Raw genomic sequence first — 7,887 nt, forward strand, 5'->3', positions numbered from 1 at the left:
ATGATTATGTAGTTATGATTCTATTACCATGGTAAATATATATAATTATATAGTTATATGATTAAATAATTATATAATAGTTGGGGGCAGAATCAAAGTAATTTAATAAAAACCAAGAAAAGTAGGAAAATAGGGCAGAGTCAAGAAAGCAAATAGTGATCAGAGAATTTCAGAAAATAATAAGAGTAGTTCATATTTATACACTATAAAGTTTAGTATCTATAGATTAGCATTTAAGGTCAATGCTGTTATTGACCCTATCTAATGAGGAAATGGAGACATAGAGAGATTAAGGAACAGGTAGAAGACCATAAAGCTAATAAGAATCAGAGGTACCATATGAACCCAGGTCTTCTTGGTTTCGCTCTTTCCACTATACCACAGTAGGAACTGGCTTTCCATTTTGTCTTCCTTTCTCCAAGGCAAAGTAAAATACTTTATGCATAGTAGTGATTAATAAATTCAAATTCAATGAAACTGAAAACAAACCAGGTGGATGGTGAGACAGACTTGGGGTAGGTAGTACATAGGGTTAACTTGAGATACAAATAAAAAGTTAAATATTATAGAGAAAAATAGAAATGGGACAAGAAATAGCTTTCACTTCCAGCACTGTGGAACATTTGCATCACTTGTCCTTCACAAAATTCCAGGAACAGGATCATAGAAGTCTGAGGGTTTAGAGGCAGCTAAGTGACCCAGTAGAGAGAGCACTGGGGTCAGAGACAAAAAAAAAAAAAAAGGCAGGAATTCAAATCCAACCTCAAATATTTAATAACTGTACAATAGAGCTATCATTTGTATTATTATATATAAATGTATTATATTATTATACCTTCCTATCTCCCAGGATTGTTGTGAGGAATTAAGATAATTATTTCAAAGCTTTTAATCTGGAACTTGGCACACACTAAGCCCAATATTCATTTTAACTCTCATTATTATTGTTGTTGTTATTATATATATATGTACATGTATATTTCAGCTTTAATTAGTTGAAAGTACAAAATCTTAAGAGTAATAGATTGTGATGACCGTGTATTTTAAAATCAGCCAGAGTCAGGAATTTAGGTTAAGGGAAAATGTTCAATCTTTATTCTCAGTAGAGGTGAAGAAGGATCGGAAGTGAAGGGGGATTGGAGGTGAAGAGGGATTAAGCAATGTGAGCAGCTGCAACAAGACACCAGCCAGCAGTACATACCTGTCAGATTGGCTAAGATGACAGGAAAAAATAATGATGAATGCTGGAGGAGATGTGGGAAAACTAGGACACTGATGCATTATTGGTGGAGTTGTGAATGAATCCATTCATTCTGGAGAGCAATCTGGAATTATGCCCCAAAAGTTATCAAACTGGGCATTCCCTTTGATCCAGCAGTGTTACTACTGGGCTTATATCCCAAAGTGATATTAAAGAAGGGAAAGGGACCTGTATATGCAAAAATGTTTTTGGCAACTCTTTTCATAGTGGCTAGAAACTGGAAATTGAAGGGATGCCCACCAATTGGAGAATGGCTGAATAAATTGTGGTATATGAATGTTATGGAATATTATTGTTCTATAAGACAGCAGGATGAATACAGAGAGGCTTGGAGAGACATACGTGAATATATGCTAAGTGAAATGAGCAGAACTAGGAGATCATTATACACTTCTTCAACAATACTACATGATGATCAATTCTGATGGACATATCTCTCTTCAACAATGAGAGGATCCAAATTAGTTCCAATTCATCTGTAATGAACAGAACCAGCTACACACACAGAAAGAACACGGGGAAATAAGTATAAACCACAACATAATATTTTCACTCTTTCTGTTATTGTTTACTTGCATTTTTGTTTTTTCTTCTCAGGTTATTTTTATCTTCTTTCTAAATCCAATCTTTCTTGTGTAACAAGATAAGTATAAATATGTATACATATATTGTATTTAACATATACTTTTACATATCTAACATGTATGGGACTACCTGCCATCTAGGGAAGGTGGTAGAAGGAAAGAAGGGAAAAGCTGAAACAGAAGTTTTTGCAAGGGTCAATGTTGAAAAATTACCCATGCATATGTTTTGTATATAAAAAGCTATAATAAAAAAAAGAAAGGGAAAAAAAAGAATATTTTACCTTCTCTATAGTCTAGAACTCCTCATTTTTATTCTTCTGGGGAGTTCAGATCTTTCTCCACCCTTCCTCTCTAAAAGCATCCCACTCAGCACTATAAATTTTAATTTTGTCATCATAACACTCTATTTCTTACTGAAATCTGAGGAAATCCATTCTTTCTGTGATCAACTTTTTTTGCATCATCCCCCCCTATCTGGGCTGAGATAAGAAATCCAAGAATCTCCAACAGTTCAGCCAGCAAAAGGAACCACATAAAATGCTGTCATAGAAGAAGGCAGCTAATTAGCAACCCTGGTAAGTGCAGAGACAAGGGTGGCTAGCCTGAGCTCATTTGACCAAGGGAATTATCTTCTTCAATATTACTGGTTTGGCCCAAATAGCCAAAAACAGATAATGAGTCACCTGAGAGAAAGAGGTGGAGATAAGGGGAGGTGGGAAGTGAATGGAAAATACCTAAGGAAATAATCATTTGTAATTTTGTGTGCCAATATGTAAATCATTATTGGTAGCTGCTGAGATTGAGGAAGAATTGCTTGGGGTTGTAAAAATATCATCTTGGAAAAGAAATGTGTCAAAATTCTTTTGACTATTTCCAGAAAATTTCCCCCATACTTATAAATGAATGGATAAAAAAGAAGTATCATTGAAGGAAACTCCTATAAAGGTGAGAGGGAAAATGTGACCTACAACAATATTGGGGGGAAAGATACACATTATCTTCCAAATAAAAACAAAGTCAAGAAAACTTGCATTGAAATCCCACCTTATATTTACCTACTGCATTACTATAAACATGCTCTTTGAACCTCACTGAATTTCAAATAGCTCAGAAACACGAGGATGATGAAACCCATGACACCTATAGAATACCTATATGATCCAGTTGTTCAAACTATACATCAGTAGAATGCAGCAGTTATATTACATGGGTTGTTGTGAGGTTCAAAGGACATAATGTATCCAAAATTCTTTACAAATTTTAAAGATATACATGTGTTGTTACTATTGTTATTCTATCACTCTTTTCATCTTCTTCATGAAGTTCAGAAAAAAACATTTTTCTTTTAGATGGTCTGTAGCAAGCAAGGAGCTAAAAGTTGAGCTCAGAAAGATGAATCTTCCTGCTTTCAGGCCTGGAGCTCTATCCACTGTGTCACTTAGTTGCCCATATCCTTGATGTACATCAATTGTTTAGTAGTCTTTTGAATTCCTAGGCCCTTTTTCATATCATGACTTACATCTAACAAAGCCTCAGTTTTGGATCACTCCCACCATCTGTCTCCTTCGTGCCTATAAACATGTTACTAAACAAAGGTAGAAAATAATCATTCTAACTAGGTCTAATAAAAATTTATATTAAAAAGCCTCAACTAAGCCCTCCCTGCTTCTAGGCAATCCTATTATTCCTTCCTAATCAACTCACTATCTCCTTCTCCCCTTCAACTCTTCCAAAACTTTTCAATCTTCTTCAAATCTTTCTTGGCTCTTCCACTTCCACTCTCCAAACTTAGAGCCCTGACATGTTTTACAGGGGAGAAATGAGGCTATTTGCTGGGAACCCAATCATCTCATTTATTCTTCATCTAATTTGATTCAGATGCCATTATCAGCTTCTCCACCTTCACCTCTCTTTCACATGAAGAAGTAGCCTCATTCCTTACTAAAGTTAACTCCTCTACACATTAAAGTGATCCCATCTCCGGCACCATATTGTCCCTTGTGTCATACCCACTTTTCCCACTTATTTTCAATCTCTTCTCTCTCTGTTGGCCCCCTTCCTACTGCCTACAAGCATACCTAAGTAGTTGTGAATAAAAATTTCAGAGAGTGAAAATATAATACAATTTACTTCAAAATTAACTGGATACAGGAATTCATTTTTTGGACCCAATTCATAGGAAAAATTCAATGTCCAAATTCCTCTGCTAGTGCAGAAGAAGGTTGGACTGCAACTTACTAGAAAGCAGCCTGGGCACTGAGGAGTTAAGTGATCTTGATCAAGTGAAATACTATTTGTAAAGCATTTAACACAGAGGTACACTGTATGCACTTAATAAATGTTTATTCTCTTCTCTCCTTGTCCAGTCTCACACAGTCATTATGAGACAATTAAGAAAAAGTGACACAGGAAAGCATACCAGTAGTGATCTAAGATTAGAATATAATAATAATATGTAATAATTATATATTATATAAATTTAATGTGTAAGATAATTCATAACATATTCTATAAATATAATTATGTGATGATATATAACTATAACATAATATAAAAATAGCTCTTATTTACATCATGCTTTAAATTTTGGTCACTGCTTCATATATATTATTTCATTTGAAGCTCATATGAGGTAGACATCATTATTAGTCTCCCTGTGACAGATAAGGAAACTGAGGCTTGGGAAAAATAAGCAAGCTGCCTAAAATTAGACAGGGAACAATCACCTGTAGAAGAATTTGACTTTTGTGACTATCTCTAGCACAGTAGCCACTAGACCACACCAAGTATTGAGTTTGGTAATTTTTTTACTTTGTCTCCATATCTCCAGGGCCTAGTACAATGTCTTGTATATAGTGTTTAATAAAGGCTTGTGGAATGAATGAAATGTAACTGGAAATATAACAGTTTAACAGCAAGACAGACTGAGGGAAATATACAAAGATATCTTCATCAACAATAAAAAAAAACTTTTAATATTATGGAAATAGAAATGAAAAAATAACATTCACTTCTAGGACTCAAGCACTTATATCACTTTTCCTTCACAATATTCTAAGAACAAAGCATTGGAACTTCTGAATTGAGGCAAATATCCCATTTAATTTGCTGAAGAAACAAACTCTTGGGCATAATAAACTTTTGCTTAGATTCAACACATCAAGGCATGGAGTATAAAAATGAATTTATCTCTTACTGGTTAATAATAACTTTTATTTTCTACATACTCTAAGAGACTATCAAGATTTGCAGTCTTTATTCATCAAGTACTTAAGAGAACTCCCTGAAATTCATAAACCTGCTACATACTCTTTTCATTCCCACCTTCATCTCTTTGTTCCTGAATGTATAGATAACTGGATTCAGAAAAGGAGTAATAACTGCATCAAAGATAGAAAGAAATTTATCCAAATTTGATATGTGGAATGGCCATGTATAGAAAAAGATCAATGGACCAAAAAACAAAACCACCACAGTGATATGAGATGCAAGAGTAGAGAAAGCTTTGAGAGAAACACCTGCAGAATGTTTCTGTACAGTGACTAAGATGAAGATGTAGGAGATGATCAGTACACAGAAGCAGGCCAAAGAGATGAACCCACTATTAGCAGTGACCATGAATTGGAGTCTATAAGTATTGGTACAGGCCAGTTTGATGAACTGAGGAAGGTCACAGAAAAAACTATCTAATACATTGGGACCACAAAAGGGCAAGTCTACAACAAAAGCCAGTTGGACCCCTGAGTGAGTAATCCCAGTGATCCAGGCAAGAATCAAAAGCAAAATACACATTTTTGGATTCATGATGGTCAGGTAGTGTAGAGGCTTACATATAGCAATATATCTGTCAAAGGACATGGCAATGAGCAATACCATCTCAACACCGCCAAAAGCATGACTAAAGAAGATCTGAGCAACACAACCACCAAATGAGATGACTTTGTGCTTTCTGAAAAGATCACAAATCATTTTAGGGGCTGCAATGGAGCAAAATCCCAAGTCAATAAAGGACAGGTTAGCCAGCAGAAAGTACATGGGAGAGTGTAGGTGAGGATCAAAGATAACAGTGAGCAAAATGAGCAGATTTCCCAGAATACTTGCCACATAGACCACAGAAGAGAACAGAAAGAGAAGAAGTTGGATCTCCCATGAATCAGAGAATCAAAGAAATACAAACTCAGCCACTATAGAACGATTCACTTTATCCATTGACTCCAATGAACTCAGCTGGCAGTGACATTACCTGAAGGAAGAAGATGAAAAGGGAAGAATACTAATAAATAACATTTATATAGGTCTTTAAAGTTTACAAAGCACTTATCTCATTTGATTCTCACAACTTGTGCATAAAATGCTGTTTTCCACCTCATTTTGTAGATGAAGAAATTGGTAAAGAGAGAATATGACTCACCCACAATAATATTGATGTGTCAAATGTTCATATATAGAAAAAGAACATAACCTCCACCATGATGTGAGAAACTAGTAAGTTCTGTTGTACAATTTAAACTCATTCCTAATCCTACAATCTGTTCTATCCATTATACTACCTAGCTGCCTCAAAATATATGGAAATAATTTTAGTGCCCTATATTAAACAGTTTCTAAATTTCAATTCAAATGTCACTTTTTCATTTCACACAACCAAATAATGTATTCACAGCTATGGTAGTGTAAATTATAAGTATAAAGTAAGGATGCTGTGATTAGTAAATACAATTCCAACACACAATTATTTCCTTCCAATTATATACCTATAAGATAATAAACTTATTCTTATGTAGATGATAGGGACCCAGATTAATTTACAGTTGTAAATTTTGCCTTTTTTAAAGAGTCATTCACTTAAATTACTCCATTCTATGTAGTAACTGTCTGAGACAGGATTTGAACTCAGATCTTCTTGGCACCAACTCCTGTGTACTGCCAATTACACCACAGCAGAAATTTTTATTAGTTCTTAATCCATTTATTATCTAATATTTATACATAAATTAATAGATGTAATGAGACAATGTAGAGAAAAAATGTTTAGTTGTGTTAATTATCTATTACACCATAAGATCCTTGAGGACAAGGACTGTGTCATTTGACATATTTAGGTCCCCAGCATCTGATGGAATACCTTGGACACAAAGATTATTCGAATTCAAATCCTAGTTCTAATACTGTCTATGTTTCCTCAGGCAAGTTACTCAATTTTGCAAGGACTAATTTTCTTCATATGAAAAGTGAAGGGAACTGGACTAGTTTATAAGGACATCCTTTCCCACTCTAAATCTAGTGTATTGTTTGTGAAGAAGTAAATGCTTGTTACATTTATTTAGCTAATTTTTTATTTTTTTCATAGAAACTGGATAAAAATCCTAGCAAATATTATGAGGAATATCCATATATAGAGATAGTAAATATATTACAATTACTCCAAATAAATTTATAACCCTTTGGAAACTGTATTATCAACATAAGGTATACTTTTTAATATCATCAGTGGTAATAAATCATTATCTTTCTCCAATGAGAAGTCATTGGAATCAAATCAGATGGTTTAAGGGAAGACTGAAGCTGTCTAAAATTAATCAAAGTGAAAAGAAAGATATTTTTTCAAATAATGATGATTGTTGGAGGGGATGCGGGAAAACTGGGACATTGATGCATTGTTGGTGGAGTTGTGAACGAATCCAACCATTTTGGAGAGTAGTTTGGAACTATGCTCAAAAAGTTATCAAACTGTGCATACCCTTTGATCCAACAGTGTTACTACTGGGATTATATCCCAAAGAGATTATAAAGAAGGGAAAGGGACCTGTATGTGCACAAATGTTTGTGGCAGCCCTTTTTGTAGTGGCTAAAAACTGGAAACTGAATGGATGTCCATCAGTTGGAGAATGGCTGAATAAATTATGGTATATGAATATTATGGAATATTACTGTTCTGTAAGAAATGACCAACAGGATAATTTCAGAAAGGCCTGGAGAGACTTACACGAACTGATGCTGAGTGAAATGAGCAGGACCAGGAGATCATTATATACTTCAACA

General features: G+C 34.4%; 1 pseudogene; it reads right to left on the bottom strand.

Annotated features, from left to right (window-relative positions):
* Window positions 1–5,115: 5,115 nt before the first annotated feature.
* Window positions 5,116–6,054, bottom strand: LOC116421126 (annotated as a pseudogene).
* Window positions 6,055–7,887: the final 1,833 nt, after the last annotated feature.

Source organism: Sarcophilus harrisii, chromosome 2 (assembly GCF_902635505.1).
Source record: "Sarcophilus harrisii chromosome 2, mSarHar1.11, whole genome shotgun sequence".
NCBI classification, from domain to species: domain Eukaryota; kingdom Metazoa; phylum Chordata; class Mammalia; order Dasyuromorphia; family Dasyuridae; genus Sarcophilus; species Sarcophilus harrisii.